Below are 18,047 nucleotides of genomic sequence, written 5' to 3' on the forward strand. Positions count from 1 at the left end.
AAATACTTACCTATAAAATAAACCCTACTATAGCTACAATATAACTAATAGTTACATTGTAGCTATTTTAGGATTTATATTTATTTTACAGGCAACTTTGTATTTATTTTAACTAGGTACAATAACTATTAAATAGTTAATAACTATTTAATAGCTACCTAGTTAAAATAAATACAAAATTACATGTAAAATAAATCCTAACCTAAGTTACAATTAAACCTAACACTACACTATCATTAAATTAATTAAATAAATTACCTACAATTACCTAAAATAAAATACAATAAAATAAACTATTCTATAATACAAAAAAAAAAACACTAAATTACAAAAAATAAAAAAGAATTACAAGAAGTTTAAACTAATTACACCTAATCTAAGCCCCCTAATAAAATAAAAAAGCCCCCCAAAATAAAAAAAATGCCCTACCCTATTCTAAACTACCAAAGTAACCAGCTCTTTTACCAGCCCTTAAAAGGGCTTTTTGCGGGGCATTTCCCCAAAGTAATCAGCTCTTTTGCCTGAAAATAAAAATACTATACCCCCCAACATTACAACCCACATATCCCTACTCTAACCCACCCAAACCCCCCTTAAAAAAACCTATCACTAACCCCCTGATGATCTCCCTACCTTGAGTCGTCTTCACCCAGCCGAGCCGAATTCTTTATCCAAGCGGAGCAAGAAGATGTCCTCCATCCGATAGAAGTCTTGATCCAAGCGGCAAAGAAGAGGTACTCCATCCGGGCGAAGTCTTGATCCAAGCAGCAAAGAAGAGGTCTTCCATCCGGGCGATGTCTTCTTCCAAGTGGCATCTTCTATCTTCTTTCTTCCGGATCCATCTTCATCCCGCCGACGCGGAACATCCTCCTTCCCCGACTGACTAACGACGAATGAAGGTTCCTTTAAGGGACGTCATCCAAGATGGCGTCCCTACAATTCCGATTGGCTGATAGAGTTCTATCAGCCTATCGGAATTAAGGTTGAAAAAATTGAAGTTCAATCCAATTGGCTGATCCAATCAACCAATCGTATAGAACTCGCATTCTATTGGCTGATCGGAACAGGCCCGGTCAGCAGATTAGGGGTTAATAAGTGTAGTTAGGTAGCGGCGACGTTGGGGGGGGGCAGATTAGGGGTTAATAAATATAATATAGGGGTCGGCAGTGTTAGGGGCAGCAGATAAGGGGTTCATAGGGATAATGTAGGTGGCGGCAGTGTCCGGTCGGCAGATTAGGGGTTAAAACATTTTTTTATAGTGGGGGCGATGTGGGGGGGCCTCGGTTTAGGGGTTCATAGGTAGTTTATGGGTTTTAGTGTACTTTAGAGCACAGTAGTTAAGAGCTTTATATTCAGGCGTTAGCCCATAAAGCTCTTAACTACTGACTTTTTTTGGCGTTAGGAGTCTTGTTGGTAGAGGGTCTACCGCTCACTTCTCCCAAGACTCCAAATACCAGCGTTAGGCTGATCCCATTGAAAAGATAGGATAAGCAATTGGCGTAAGGGGATCTGCGGTAGCCTGGAATCGCGGTAGGGAAGTGAGCGGTAGACCCTTTCCTGGCTGACTCTATATACCAACGGGCGGTAAAAAGCAGCGTTAGGACCCCTTAACGCTGCTTTTGACGGCTAACGCCAAACTCTAAATCTAGACGTTTAAATTTTAATGCATTTTACATTATGCTAAACATAGTTCTCTTTATCATAGAAATGTTCTAGTGTTAAATGGCTTCACTATCTGTCTATTATCAGATCTTTATGCATTTAGAAATTGTTTTGAACTAATCAATGATACTCAGCTAAGGTGTGGGACACTCAATAATATCACAATGATGCTGTTAGGGCAGTAAGTGATCAAGAATAGTTTGTGCATAATCTCTCTTAACCATAAAAAAAAATATTTATTGGGTACTGGTGGGTTAAATGCTGCTTCATGTAAATATAATTCATATACCCTCTCCCCTTCCTGCAGAAATCTGGGTATATGTATTGGAGTATTGTTATTAGAATGTAGAGTAGAAATATGCAAACAAAAAAATTGTTTCTGGCTAATTATTACAAAAAAAATAGTTTTGACTGATATTCATGAACATAGACATAAAAACCACACTTTTTATTTCTTAATTCAGATGAATGATTCTTTTCTTTTTTTAAATGTACTTCTATTATCAAATTTATTATTACTTCTTATAAAATTCCTTGTTGAAGAGAATACCTAGGTATGTAATGTGCATGTCTATATGCCTTCAGAGTAACAGTTTTAACCACACATCTACTAATTTTATTTCACCCATTTATTCATGTGTCTGTTTGTTTGTTGTTTACACAAGCTTTATTATTATATTCCAATGTAGAAAATTTGAAAAATTAACAGAATGCAATACTATCAATTGTACAAGTTATGGTTACTAACAGGTATAAAGGGAGTTTATAAACAATCTGGAAATCAACGTCCTAGATTTGATGAGAGTTCAGTCCTGAGTAGAGCTTAAAGGAATCGGAAGTACATGGCTCAAGTAATAGTCCTCTGTGGCCATTCCCATTTTAGCTTGTAATTATTTTTTCTTTCTTATATATTTTCTCTGTAACATTCTTAAATTGTTCATTAATGAGACCATAATAACGTCAGTTGGCTAACTACATTACGCTATATATTCAGTACAAAAGGGTTGAGAAGGAAAAGATGGAATTCCTTATGGTGAAGAGAGGGATTATAAAGTTCTCCCAGTGGAACAAACAAGGGCATGGGGCCTATAATCTTTTACCTTCCGACAAGAGACACATGACCTTGTGAAGTTTTATCTTAGAAAGTTTAAGGTAATTATATCTCAAAAGCTGGCTCATTAACCCTAGTATTCCACTCAGGTATGCTCTGAGCCGTTTGCATAATTCCCTTTAGTACTGTTTAACATGACAAATAAAAGGGATATTTCATTCCAAAGACAGGGAGATTCCACAACTTCATTAATTACCGTTGGAAATATCAACACCTGGCCACCAGGAGGAGGCAAAGACATCCCAGCCAAAGGCTATAAATATCCCTCCCACTTGCCCTATCCCCCCAGTCATTCTTTGCCTTTCGTCACTATAGGAGGATGGCAGAGAAAGTGTTAGAAGAAAATTAGTCCATTAATGGGTATTTTCCCTTCAAGTGTGGACTGAGGTGTTTGAGTAACCATGTAATCCTCTCAATGAGAGTTGTGGTGAAAGCTGGCTCTAGATGTTGCAGGGAACGATCTATGACCACTAACTAGACTTAAAGCTATCACCTCCTGAGAAATCAGTGTTATCGCTTTACAGTGTTTTCCCCTTCTCCTCAGGTCCCTGTCAGATGTGTTTGGTGAGACTGTCAGACCTTGAGACGCTGTGCCTGCTCCACAGCTTTGATCCTGTAGGGCAAGTCCTTTATTTTACTTTTAGTGATTATGCCTTGTTATGGGGACATGTAAGCAAACAGTTCACAGTGTGATACTTTTTATTCCTCTTCCAGATTTGGGGACATTTAATAACTTTTATATAATAAGGTTATTATATTGAGCAGTTGTGGCTAATTTATATGTGCTGCTTAGCTCCTTGCCAACCGGAGCACGTGTGTAAGGTTTTTTTTTTTTTGGCTCATGAGGATGCAGATAGATGATGCAGGGCAGTTTGGGAAAACTTTACTACTGGGGCCATTATACCGCTACACAGCTGATATTCAGCTTTGCGCGGTTTCTCTACTAGCTGGGGGTGGTCTCTGGATGCGCACCATGTGACAAGGGCGCAGTTTTTCTCTGAGGATGGTTGGAAGTTTGCTCCTACGTAGCGATTAGCATACAGAGTTCGCTGCAGGCATTGGGAGAGATCCGACTTCATTCCGGTCCAGGTTGTCTAGCTAGGAGGTGGTGAGTACCTCAGTCAAGGGTGAGGGTAGACGCTTACAAAAAAAAGTTTATCTGTGACTCCTATCTTATCCTAGAAGCACACTTAGAAGGTATACCATGATTTTCTCACACACGGTTGTATATAGTAGCAAAGAAAAAGGGATTGTGTTGAGTGGCGCTCTGGTGGGAGCTAGAGGATGTTAATTGGCAATAATCAGATAGTAAAAAATGAGATGTATAGAAAAAGAAAATTTCATTTATATGAAATACGTAAAACCAAAGAAGTTTATATGACAAATAAAATAATTGTCAGAATATGCGTAAAAAATGTTGTGGCCACAACTATAAAACAAATTTGATCCAAGAAAATACATACACAGTACACATAAAAACGAGCTACAGTTTAAAATGTAATCAAACACGATTAATAAGTGAAATTATAGCATAACGCTGTGACTCAAAACCGTTAAAATTAAGAAGTGTTGAGGTCGGTATATTCTGTTTTAGTAATTCTATATTACCGTTCCATATATAGGCAACTCACTAGGATGGACATAAAAAACAGAGGACTGATTTAAATCTAATATCAGCTGCTTCTAGTGCTTAGATACTTTGCTTATTATAAATTAATAAAATACAATGTTGCTAATAGGCAGAGTGGTGGACAAAAGCTTTATACGATATATATATATATATAATTCCTTTAGGACAGTCAGAAAGCCTTCTCTGCTGAATCTCAGTATATGTAATTTTACTCCAAGTGGTAAAATAGTCTAGGTGGATAAGTAGCTGACTGGTCAGTAATTCAATGTTAGTTTCACAACTTGCTAGCCTTACCGGACCTGCGTAGTGGTATGTGGTGTAGTCCCAAAACGCAGTCACACTTAATCAGACTTGCCTGCTGTGGATCTCCTTACTGAGGGTTTTCAGCCTTTTCCCAGCTTCTTCATTAACTGTGCTTAAGGGGGTCACATGACCGGTAGCCTATCAGAAGGTCATAACAGAATTTGGCTCGAAATTTGAAAAAACAGGTGTTATAGTATCACTGTGTATTCCTATTCAGTAATCCTACTGAACAACAAGTGTTCCTTCTACGTGTTTCAGCAGTTTAATGTCTTTATAAAGATGGTTTGTTGTTTGTTCAGTGCTTCTATGTATACCTCCTTTAATTGAAGTTGCAGTGTGCAAATCTTAAAGGCACAGTGTTCATTTTATTCAGGAATTGTCCCCATCAACCTATGGGTTTCTCTGCCTAATAGTTTAGTTTTATCTACATTCTGTGGGTATGTCATCACCTCAGATTATAAATTCATACAAATGATGTACCTAACATCATATGTGGGCCCTCTTTCATATGAGCATAATTTGCATACAGCTAACAGATCCCTAATGCTAATGTTTTTGGATCTGTTAACTGTATGCAAATTATGCTCTATCTGCTTATGCTCTGTGTTAAAGACCAAGAAGGGGTCTAAATCTGGTTTATCCCCTGGCACTTTTATTCGCTCTGAGCCTTCCATCTCTTAGGACTCCGTTGTCCATGGGATGGCATCCGCAGTCCCCTTTTAACCCTATGATAAAGGCAGTGCCCCACGGCGCACCTTTATCTCCGGCTGGAGGTAATTTTTTACCAGCAGATTTTTCTTCCCAGCTTCAATCTGCTGTATCCGCTTCGTTAAACACTTTACCTATCTCTGGGAAACATAAGAGAAAGGTTAAGCATAGTTTCACTGAGGTTAATACCTCGATTCAGTCTGAGTTGGCTAGCTTGTCTCACCTTTCTGAGAATGAACTAACCTCTGTTGCATCTGAAGATGAGCTTTTGGAGTCAGAGGTATCTGAATTTAAATCTCCTACCCCTAAGGAACCAAATTTTAGGTTTAAAGTTGAGCACCTTAGCTTTCTTTTGAAGGAAGTACTGTCTACTCTAGAGGTTTCCGGACACTAATCTTCCTGAGGAACCTATTATCCCTAAATTAGATAGGGTCTGTGAGGAAAAGAAGGTTCCTGAAACCTTCCCAGTACCTGTACGAATGGCAAAAATTATTTCAAGAAAATGGGAAAAGATTCTTCAACCTTTAGGAAGCTGTTTCCAGACCCTGAATTACATTTAGAGTTATGGAACTCTATTCCTAAGGTAGATGGGGCCATTTCTACTCTCGTCAAGCATACTACTATCCCCCTAGAGGATAAGCTCCACTTTTAGAGATCCCATGGATAGGAAATTGGAAGGCTATCTAAGAAAGATGTTCCAACATATGGGCCTTCTATTTCAGCCGGTGGTAGGTGCTGCTACCTACTGGTGTGATTCATTGTCAGAATTAATTGAGGTTGAATTCCCCATGGAGGATATACAGGACAGGATTAAGGCTCTCAATATAGCCAACTCCTTTATTTGTGATGCTAATATGCAAAATGTCCGTCTGAATGCTAGGGCTTCAGGTTTTGCCGTCTTGTCGCATAGAGCTCTTTGGTTAAAGTCTTGGTCTGCAGATATGGTATCTAAGACCAGACTTCTTTCCATACCATTCAAAGGGAAGATTTTGTTCGGGCCAGGCCTGGACTCCATCATTTCCACGGTAACAGGAGGGAAGGGTGCTTTCCTTCTCCAGGATAAGAAGGTGAGAACTAAGGGTCGCCAATCCTCTTATTTTCATTTCTTTCATTCAGACAAGACTCAGCGGTCTCAGTCTAAGAGTACTTGGAAACCCAACCAGTCCTGGAACAAGTCCAAACAGGCCAAGAAGACTACAGATAACAAATCTGCATTGTAGTTCCCAAAAAGGAGGGACTTAATGCCCAATTAAAATGTATCAACAAGTTTCTTAGGGTCCCCTCCTTCAAATTGAAGACTATAAGGTCCATCCTTCCCTTAATCCAGGAGGAATGTATACTTGTCTGTTTATATGCTTCAATAAAGGATAGGTTTAAGGATTCTATGGTGCTGTGGAGTACTTATTCTGGCATATGTTTTTAGCTTGAGGTCGCCAGCTTATCCAACGTGCACCTGGCCTAGTTAGGCACATATCCCAGTTGCTGGTCTAACTCTGGACTGTCTTAATCCAGGAGGGACCGTTCATGACCACTATCAATTTGAAGGATTGCATACCTCCAGGTTCCGATCCACAAGGATCTTTTTTTAGTTTCTGAGGTTTGCATTCCTGGACCAGTTCCAGTTCATGGCCTTGCCATGTGGCTTAGCTAGTTCCCAAAATGTTCACAAAGGTTTTGGGAGCTTTCCTAGCAGTGGCAATATCTCAGGGTATCCCTGTAGCTCTGTACCTGGGCGATATCTTGGTTCAAGGTCCATCTCTCCAGCCAAACTCTTTCTCCAAATCTCATTAGGCCTCAAAGGAAAATCTTAGACATCATGTTTGTTTATCCACAGGGGTTCCTGGGAAGGCTATCCAACAATGATCTATTAGAAGTTACCTTTCTTCTGAGACCGTGATCAAAGGCTCTTTAGATGTGACCTTATCTCTACAATAATTTTCTCGCCCTGTATATAGCTGTGGAAATTTTGTAGAGCCCATACAGTAGATAAAAGGGCTTTTTCACAATCGCTACATTTTATTTCTACTGGGGATAGAGTTTTGCTCGCATAAGCAATGACTTTGCTTAAATTATCATGCTTTTGGTATAAGACAGCACTCATGCTTATATCTGTGTAACCTGTCTCTAAGAAGAAAGGTTTACCCCCTTCAGGGTATGCTAAGCAAGGTGCTTGAGTGAGTATTCTCTTCAGCTCCTTGATGGCTGTCTCTTGAGTCTCACTCCAGTGCCATTTCACATCCTTCTTTAGGAGAAGTAGTAGTGGTTTTGCTAATTCTGCATAATTATTAATAAATTTGCAAGAATAATTCGTTATACCCAGGAATGATCTCAATTCCTTTAAGTTACTTGGGTTTTTAGAATTTATTATAGCTTCCACCTTTTTCTTCTGAGGATTTAACCCTTCAGAAGTAACTTCATGTCCCAAGAAGTTTACACGAGTGCGGCACCATTAAGCTTTTTGTTGGGATAATTTGATGCCTGTCCTTTTAAGTTGAATGAGGACGTGTTTAAGTTCTGTGATGTGTTTTTCAAAGTCTGTGCTTTTGATTAAAACCTCATCAACATATGATAAGGTCCCCCTTTCCAGTGCATCAGGCATATCCTTATGCATGAATACAGAAAATTCATGTCCTGAATTTATATATCCGAATGGGAGTCTCTGGAATGCATACTGGACCTTTTGGAACAAGAATGCCAGCTTATACTGGGCCTCCTCATGTACCTTTATGGTCCAATATCCCTGTGCACAATCAATGGCAGTGAATATTTTGGATCCCTGCATCTGCGCTAGGCACTGGTCAATATATGGCACAGGCCAGCCAGACATGTACACTCGCTTGTTTAGCTGTCTTAAGTCAGCACACAAATGCCATTGTCCATTGGGCTTAAGAACACCTAGAATAGGATTGTTATAAGAGCTGTGCACCTTTCGGATAATACTCCTTTCTTCCAGGTTCCTTATGATTTCTGCAAGAGAATCCTATGATGCTAAAGAAAGTCTGTATTGTTTAACAAAGACAGGTGGTGCCTTGGGATCTGTTTGGATTCTTGCAATGTGCAAGTCTGTAGTCCCACAGTCATAAGAATCCCTAGCAAAAATATCCTTGTACTCCATCAGGATTTCTCGTAGCTGTCGGCGTTCATCATTACTGGAACAGCCATTAGCTAAAGATATTTGCTCTTCGACTATTTGCTGAAATCCTGGAAAGATTTCAGGCTGTCCTATTTCATAGGCTTCTTCCAACCTAGAGGTGAGATCCCCTTGATTATAATTTACATTGCCCCCATGACTCTGGGTATTGGGGTATTCTTGATCTTTGATCGGCTGATCAAATACTAGAGAGGCTTCTTCAATTGTACAGACGCCTTCCTCTGAGCTGAAGGGATAAATAGACTGAATTGTAAATAGTCCCTCTGGCATAGATGCAAAGGATTGTTCTATTAATTGTTCTTCAGTTAAGTATCCTTCAGATATTAGCCCAATTAGATTATTCTGGAATCCAAAAGTGTAATAACTTGATTCCAGCGCATATCCTATGGTAGTTCTCTTGGATAAGGTTATATCCTGTGGGGTCATGTTATTCACAATAACATGTATTGGAATAGTTCCAATATTTACCATAGGAGTATGGATCATTGTTATACCCAGATCTTGCATTCTGTGGGAGAGGCAAATTAGTGTTTCAGAAGTTTTTAATTTCTGACCTCTTTTTACCTGTAAGGATAAGAGGAATTTATCAGCTCCAGCAGGGATTATAACATTGTTAGACACCTGCATATTTACAGCATATGGCAATTGTTGATTTGATTTCAGGGCTGCGTTTTCATCCTGAAATACTTCAGGGTCCCCCTTTAACCTGCTCCAGAGGCAAGAGTTAATCAAATCTATTTGTATGGCATATCTATGTAAAAGATCATTTCCAACGTATATTTGATTATGGGGAGTATTTAAAACTAAAAACAGGTGCTTTGATGATTTATTACTATAGAGATAGTTAATAAACATTTAGCTGTGACATTATAGCTTTCAGACCTGTCATCCAGGCCGTGGACACAGTGGTCATGGGGAGAAAGATATTTAATCACTTTAGGTTCAGCTATTTGCGCTAATAAGCCTTTGCTTATATAGCTAGCTTCCTGTTTTAAGTTCAATTTAGCATATTTGGTTTTACCAAGGTCATGCACTTGCATAGGGATAAATAGATCATCCTTAACGCTCTCAATTCCTGCGAGGTATTGAGTGTGGCCTCCCCCTTTAGGGATTTTATGATCCCCCTTGTGGAGGTATATGGTTAATACATCTCTGTCTAAAGAAATATTTGCTATCTTTCCAGGCAAAATTTTAAAAGTATTACCATCAGAGCCACTTAAAGGAGTCTGATCATCTATTTGTAGGATAGTGATTTCAGGTATAGAGTCATTCCTGAAATTAATCTCCACAGCATCTGGCTTCTCTTCCACCACATGACAGTTATGTCGGGTGCGAGATATAGCGGATTGCTCATAATAAATAGGCCTTTTTACTTGTGACCAAATTACATTATTTATACAATCAATTACGGTGCTTAATCGCTTCAGGAGATCACTGCCAATAATTAAAAGATCAGTTGGCAGATCCACTATAATGACAGGGTGTCTTATGACCCTGTTTCCCATTTTAAATGTTAACCATGCAGTACCGTAGACTTTGAGAGAGTCACTCCCAACACCTATTAGTGAACCATCAAATTCTTTTATTTTAGGTTTGTGGGGTGTTAGCTCATTTAGCTGTGTGTAGTACCTGTGGGATAAAATAGTTGCCTGAGATCCAGTATCCATTAGTCCCATGATAGGGTTGGAGAGTGAATCTTGGAGCTCAGCTAATACATAATATCTCGCTGCAGTTTCTACCATTTCACACATAAAATTGGCATTATTACACATCTGTGGGCTTTACCACGTGTTACCTGAATCTGCCACGTTACCTGATGCAGAAGAACTTTCATTCTTACCGGCCCCCTCTATAATAGGGTCGACTGGGTTCTTGTGTACTGCATCTGTGGAAATAAGGTTAAGAGAATGCTGCAAAGGAAGAGATTTGTTAGAGCTTTCAGGCCGAGGTTGCTCGTCATCACAGCTAAATCGTCCGTTTTCGGTCTGTAGGGAGAGAATATGATTAGTACCATTATTGACATTTATCATTTAATTTGGTATATCTCTCCCCCCTCTTTCAGGTAATACTGCAGTATTTATGACTGTGCCTGTGGCCCACTGCTGGCCACTGGCTGTACCCCTAAAAAAGGATTATTGGGGTTGTGAGCCGTAAAAGCTTGACTCATATTGGTAAATAGTGTACATAATTGACTAACTTGTGTGCTGAGTTGGCCCATTTGAATGGACAAGCTATCTTTACCCATGGATCGATTTTTTGATGTCCCAGGGTATTGATTCCTGGATCCTTGGGATCATTCAGAATCATAGCTAGTGTTCCTATTTTGACGTGGTTGTCTTTGGGGTTCAACTTGTTCAGCGTTAGTATTTTGGGGAGCACTATTTACTTGGGGTGTCTGGTTACCCTGAGAGTATTTTTGCCACTTTTGGTATTTTCTTATACGGGGATACCAATTATTTTGTGGGTGTTCATCTCTTTGGGAATAATTATTTATCTGGGTATGCTCCCCATTTTGAGTATAGTCTCTCTGCGCTTCAGCCCGTGTTGGGGGAGGGGCAGAGTTAAAACTTTGTGGGGAAGGCCTGTTTTCGCGGGCCACCTCCACATAGGTTTTCTTTTTAGACTCCAAATTGAGGGGGCTAGGTGACACCCTAGTTTCTGCCACAATTTTGGGACTGGGTTTTGATTCCCTGCTGCTGAATAGAGTATAACTTTGTACTCTCTTTGATCAGCCAGTCCAATGAGCAGTGCTCATCAAAATCTCTAGCTAAATTAAGTTTGATGTGCGCGGGCAATGCTTCGAAAAATAAGTTCACAAATTATGAGCATTCAAATATGGGATAATCTTCAGCCATACTGTATGCACTTTTCAGTACAGAAAGTAATTCTATAGGGCTTTGATTTGCACTACATTTTAAACCGTATACAGCTATATTCGCTGCAGTTTTAGTGTGATATTGCCCGAATTCTTTTCTGCACTGTCTTTTTGTTTCATTCCAGAAATGAATATTCATATCCTTTAGTAAAGGAAAGAATTTGTGATATTTACCTTCAAATACCCAGGACAGAAAGTCAATTTTTGACTGCTCACTTGTGACATTCATTATGGATAAAGCGTTTTCATAGGTCTCTAAGTGGTCAATTTTAGAATTGGTTCCCTTGTTGGAGAACTTAGGTACTGCATAACTTAAAAATTTAATTATTTTAGGGGTGTCATGTACCATATTAGACCTATCTTGGGCTTTCCTAGGAGCCTTATTTTTGGGGCTGGAGCATCTCTTATATGCCCTATATTCACTATGGGGAGACCCCCTTCGTACATACATGGGCTATTTGGGTAGCTAGCTACCCCCTCTGACTCACTACTAGAGATGTCCTCCCCCTCCTCAGCTGAGTTATAGCAGTTCCCTGAATTTATATCATGAGGTGACTATTTGGGAAATTTACTTCTGACCCAATAGGGGTTCTTTGTCTAAATTCTTTCCTAAATTTCTGCAGTTCAGTCCTAATGTAATCTTTAAGAGATTTAGAATTATCTGCATTATCCTCATTGCTAATAGAGGGGTTTTCATTATGACGATACAATCTTTTTAAACCACTTAATTCTCTCTGGCTTTGTGCGAGTTCTTTATGCAAATCTATCTGGGCAACTAAATTCTGGTTATATTTTTGTAAAGTGGCCATATTTTGGGCAAACTCATCAATTTTATTCTTTACATCTGCATGAGGAGCGAATACTATCTTCTAGCCCCTGTATTTGCAATTCCTTCTCTATGAGGTATAGTGACATTTCGTCAATAATGCATATTACCAGGGGCCAAGATTTTAGTATTAGTTCATCCCGTTTTTTGAGATTTTTGCATTGATTCATTTTTTTTTTTTTTTTTTTTTTTTTAAACAATTTTTTTATTGAGGTTTTTCGAATGTTACAACAAAAAGAGAGAAAAAATGTTTGTCACAGATACAATAAATAAATATACATTAACTTTTCAGGCGGGTATATTAACGCCCACATGTGAGTGCTTATTTTGTTCATGACATTATAATGTACAAGAGACTAGGTAACCCAGAAACCTAGGTTAAATAATAATAGATGAGTATCCAAATAGACATTCTTTGCAACTTTCAGATGTCAGAAACATGTTAGATAAAATAAATAAAAATAAAATCCAGAACCCACAAAAATTAGACAAACAAAAATGAAACCTCATTTTTCTTTTTTAAGCTTGAAGGTGAAGTAACTACTGTATTGGTCGCTTTTGGGCCAATTTTATCATGAATGTTATATCAAATGTAGTTACTTAGAGTCAGTGCACAAACACCTAATGTATGGTGAACTGAAATAATATATATAGAGTATAATCTCCACGTTGCCATAAAGAACATTTATAAGGTTATATATTCTAGTAAAAGTGGGACAAGTGTGGATTAGTTTATGTTTCGTCGCTTTTGGACCAAATTAGCGGGGAGAGAGGTAAGGGAGTGCCGCGGGCAAGAGCCGCTCAAAGTGGAGTGGGGGAGGGAATGGGGAGCGGAGCCATACAGGATAGCAGAATAGTTAGTGGAGGTCTTATTAAATAGTTACAAGGGTGGGCTTCAAAGGAAGGACCTGCTGTTTATATACCTAATAGGGAGGGACATAGCTTTGTCAGAGTATAATAATTAACAAAATAAGGTGTTTCTAGTACGTATGATATACCAAGAGAGCCTTGGATATAACAGTGCTATAGCAGCATTGATTCATTTTTAATAATTCTTCGAATAATTCACTTTTTTCATTCCACCTTCCATCATCAATAGCAATATTTTTAGCCTTAATTTCAAGCATATCCATTTAATCATTTAAATCGCCCGCAATATTACACCTCTTTTTAATGTGGCCTATAATGTCCCTGCGGGGTAATTTCAGGGAACAAATTTCAACACTATGTACAGATTCAGATGATTCACTTCTGGTTACAGACATTATTATATTGGCTTAGTATTTAGTTAAATTAAAACGCTAATAACATCTTTTTGACAGATCAGAGATGTTCCAAGCTGGTTGAAACATGTCTATCCCTTCAGTCCAACCTAAATCCTTCGGTGGCTCTGCATGGAGGTAATTGGTCTCATGGTGTCCTCCATGGACATCATTACTTTTGCTCAATTCCATCTCAGACCTCTACAACTATGAATGCTAAGGTAGTGTAATGGAGATCACCTAAACCTGTCTCAACAAATTGTTCTGGACAATCTTACTAGAGACTCTCTTGGTGGCTCTGTCAAAATCACCTGGCCCTAGGCACGTGCTTCTGGGAAACCATCCTGGGAGATTGTGACTATGGATGCCAGCCTCTCAGGCTGGGGTGTAGTCTTGAGCCCGAAGAGGACTCAGGGGATGTGGTCCCAAGAAGAATCTTCTCTTCCAATCAATATCTTGGAACTTTGGGCAATTCACAATGCTCTAAGGGCATGGCCCCAGCTCTGTTCTGCCCGGTATATAAGATTCCAATCGGACAATATAACCTCGGTGGCTTACATCAACCATCAAGGAGGAACAAGAAGTTCCCTAGCGATGATAGAGGTGTCTCAAATCCTGCCTTCTTTCCGCGATTCACATCCCAGGGGTGGACAACTGGAAAGCGGACTTCCTCAACAGACAATCCTCTCCTCCCTGAGGTGTTCTTTGAGATAACTCTCAAATGGGTGTTCCGGAGATCGACCTCATGGCTTCTCGTCTCAATACCAAGCTACCCAGGTATGGATCGAGATTGAGGGATCCTCAAGCGGAATTAGTAGACTAGTATAATTAGTATATCTTTTTCCTCCATTGGCCCTGCTCCCTTGAGTAGTGACCTGCATCAAGCAGGAGCAAGCTCCGGTGATACTAATAGCACCATCGTGGCAGTGAAGGACCTGGTTTGCAAATCTAATACGAATGTCCTCCTCCCCTCCGTGGAGGTTACCTTATCGTGCTGAACTTCTGATTCAGGTTCCTTTCCTACATCAAAATCTCGATTCTCTGAGACTGACTGCGTGGAAATTGAACACTTAGGGCTCAATTTATCAAGCCTCTACGGCTGCAAGTTCTCTCAAGAACTTGCACGCCGTGATTTATTAAGCAGCGGTCACTAGACCGATGCTTCCCTAACATCTACGCCACCTCTATTGTGGCGAAATTAAATCTCCTCTGTCGAGTCTGACCAAGGAGATTGACAGCTCCTGCCCGTGCGTGATTGGCTGTGCGCAGGCAGGGGGTGGGATTGCATGCAAGCGCAAAATTGCGCTTGTGTGCAATGGCGAATACCTGTAGGTAATTTCGCCCCGCCACAGGCGGGCTGAGGCGTACAGGGGAGCGTATACGCGCCCCTGTACGCCTCAGTGTTAATAAATATATCCCTTAGTCTTATCCAAAAGAGGCTTTTGTGATAATGTGATAGTTTGATCCAGGCTAGCAAGCCAGTCACTCGCCGTATTTACCACAAGGTATGTGTCTTCCATGGCACAAGGTGAAGGTTACCCAAATTCTAACCTTTTTCCAAGATGGTATGGAGAAGGGTCTATCCGCCAGTTCTCTGAAGGGTCAGATCTTACTGCACAAGAGATTAGAGGATCTTCCTGACGTGCAGTCCTTTGTTCAGGCTCTGGCTAGAATTAGGCCTATGTTTAAACCTGTTGCTCCTTCTTGGAGCCTTAAACTTGTTCTTCTTGTTTTGCAGCAGGCTCCGTTTGAGCCTATGCATTCTGTTGATCTGCTTTACAGTGTGATCCGCCTTATCTTATTTTCCATGCAGATTAAGCGGTTTAACGTATTAAGTTAGGTTTCCTACCTAAGGTAGTATCAAATTGCAACATCAGTGACTTGCTGTCATAGGAGGTAGGTGAGGCAATTTAATAATCTTTATTAAAAAAAAAAATTACAAAATTAAGTTTTTATAAAAAAAAATTGTTCTCAAAGGTCCCAACCCTACTCCCCCACCCCCCGCCGCCAACTCTGCCACCATATGAAACAAAAAGCCTGTCTGTCTTGTGCCGTTAACTACTCACTATTATATACATTGGAATATCTCCCCCACACACATCCATATTGTGCAAGGAAGTAGAGGCTGTGAGCTGTTCAGCTCCCCTTCTGTTGCACAATATGAATGCGTGTATTCGTATGTGCCGCTAGAGACTGCCACCCAGTGGCAATAAAAGCTTGATGATCTTCTCTTCGCAGCCCATACCACTCTAAAAGAGGCGCCTCTCTAGCAGCCTCGAGTCGGGACTCGGGAGCCAATCAGCGGCTGCACGACAGGCTTCTTATTTTCATTTGCAGGTGGCTGAGAGGACTTACTGGTGCCGGGCGGGAGATTAAAAGTCGACGTGCCAGTGAAGAGGACGCAGATTGTCTGACTGTCAGTTGAGCTTCGCCACGTTGTCAGATTCAGTCACTGTGAGGTGAGCTGTTAAAGTGTGACCATCACCGATGTGACTCAAGCTCATCAATTAGTGAATTAGCCATATAGCCAGCCAGGACATGTTGGGGTATGCTTAACAAAGTGAGATTAGGGTTTTTGTTCCCAATGATGCAAGTAATAAGATGACTATTGTATGGCACAGAAATTAGTTTCAACTAAACTGAATGAGTGATTCGATTCAGATGCGTAAAGCAAAACTCAAATTCATTAACATTTTAATTTCACCTTAAATATTTAATAGAGTGAAACTATAATGTGGTAATTTCGTAAATAGCGCTCAGCACATGGAGCATACGCAGACAGTTGTTAAGGTAAACCAGTTTTAAACACTGCACTGGTCTAATGCTCGCACAGATAAGGTATCAGCGTCATCCCGTTCCATACCCAGGTGAAGAAACACAGATGGGCTAAAGTTTAACAGTTTGTCTATACGTTTTCTCCCCTAACAATGTTTATAGCCGTCAAATTCAGAAGCAGGAAGGTAAGTAAATTATACGGAGATTTTCCCAGCAGTTATAATGCTGAGTTCGAATCTCAGCAGTGCCTTGTGTAATCTGTTTGCTTTAGTAATTTCACACTTAAAAAAAAAAAAAAAGATGAGAGTTGACTACTATGGCTAGCAGCGCACGCTTGCAAGCAGGAGGTCCAGGGTTTGAATCCAGCTCGTAGAGTTTCAGAATTTTGTGCTTTACAGTGTGATCCCCCATATCTTATTTTCCATGCAGATAAGGCTGTTCTCCATACCAAATTGGGAATTCTTCCCAAAGTGGTCTCTGACCGCAATATCTATCCTCCGAAGGAACGTTTGCTACACAACCTAGATGTGGTGTGTGCCTTAAAGCATTATCTCTAGGCCACAAAGGATTTTAGGTAATTTTCTTCCTTGTTTGCGGTGTTTGCCAGTAGGCACATGGGTCAAAAAGCCTCTACAACTTTCTATACGTGAAAAGTTAGGTAGGGTGATTGCACACTCATTTCTCTAGTCCTAGTTCGGAGATGGCAGGATAATCCACAAATATAATAAATAGTTTGAGGCCAATACTTAGAATGTTAGTACTATGGGTTACATCACATATTTATACCACCTCCCCCCCCTCCCCCACACATTATAATGTACCCTCTATTTTAGAGGAGCTAAATACGCGGTTTGTCTCGTGAATACCGCAATCTAACTATTGCATTCCTCACTTCCTAAGCTTTAATTCCCACATAATATTTAAGAGAAGAATCTGTAAGTCCATCCGGATCAGCTGGACTGATCACTGTTACCTCACATCTGTCTATATGCTCCTAACACGACGCCGGGTAGCCCCTTTCAAAGTGCTAGTTTGAACATACCATTTCAGACTACATCTACTATTACAGGTAGCAAATATTATATTTAAATATCCCGCTCCAGATTCTATCTATCACTACAGGAAATGTATATTAGTTTTTATTTTACACAGCATTATATATATTGGTTATACTCTACCTACCTTATTTATTTCAAGTAAGTTGCTATACGCTTGAATTTACATAAATTTTATTGCTGTTAAACTTAAAAAAATAGAGGTTTATCATTGAGATCCAAAAGTGGTCTCCTTGGTTACAAGTTTCTTCTTCCACTTCATTATTTCCTGCTACTCTTGTTGGCCCAAGAGTAATTTATTGTGTCATGCAGAAGGCTCTTGAAAGATTAGCATCTTATCTGTTTAATGTTTGAAAATTATGTAAATTGTTGGCTAAACGTCTCTTGCATGTTTATTATATTACTCCTGTTACATTGAAGCCTTATCTCATATGACAAAAGAATATGTTATTATGATCTATGTATGTCTTTAACTAAACCTCAATAAAAATTATATTTAAAAAAAAAAAAAAAAAAGCCTCTACAACTACCCTTTTCTTCTGGCTGAGTAGTGTCATTTGTTTGATTTATGAGGAAGCTGGACAGCAGCCTTTTGAGAGCATTATGGCTCACTTTACCCGTTCTGTATCTTCTTCTTGGGTTTTTAGAATGAAGCTTCTATGGAAAAAATCTGTAAGGCGGCTACTTGG

Source organism: Bombina bombina, chromosome 5, assembly GCF_027579735.1.
Source record: "Bombina bombina isolate aBomBom1 chromosome 5, aBomBom1.pri, whole genome shotgun sequence".
Classification (NCBI taxonomy): domain Eukaryota; kingdom Metazoa; phylum Chordata; class Amphibia; order Anura; family Bombinatoridae; genus Bombina; species Bombina bombina.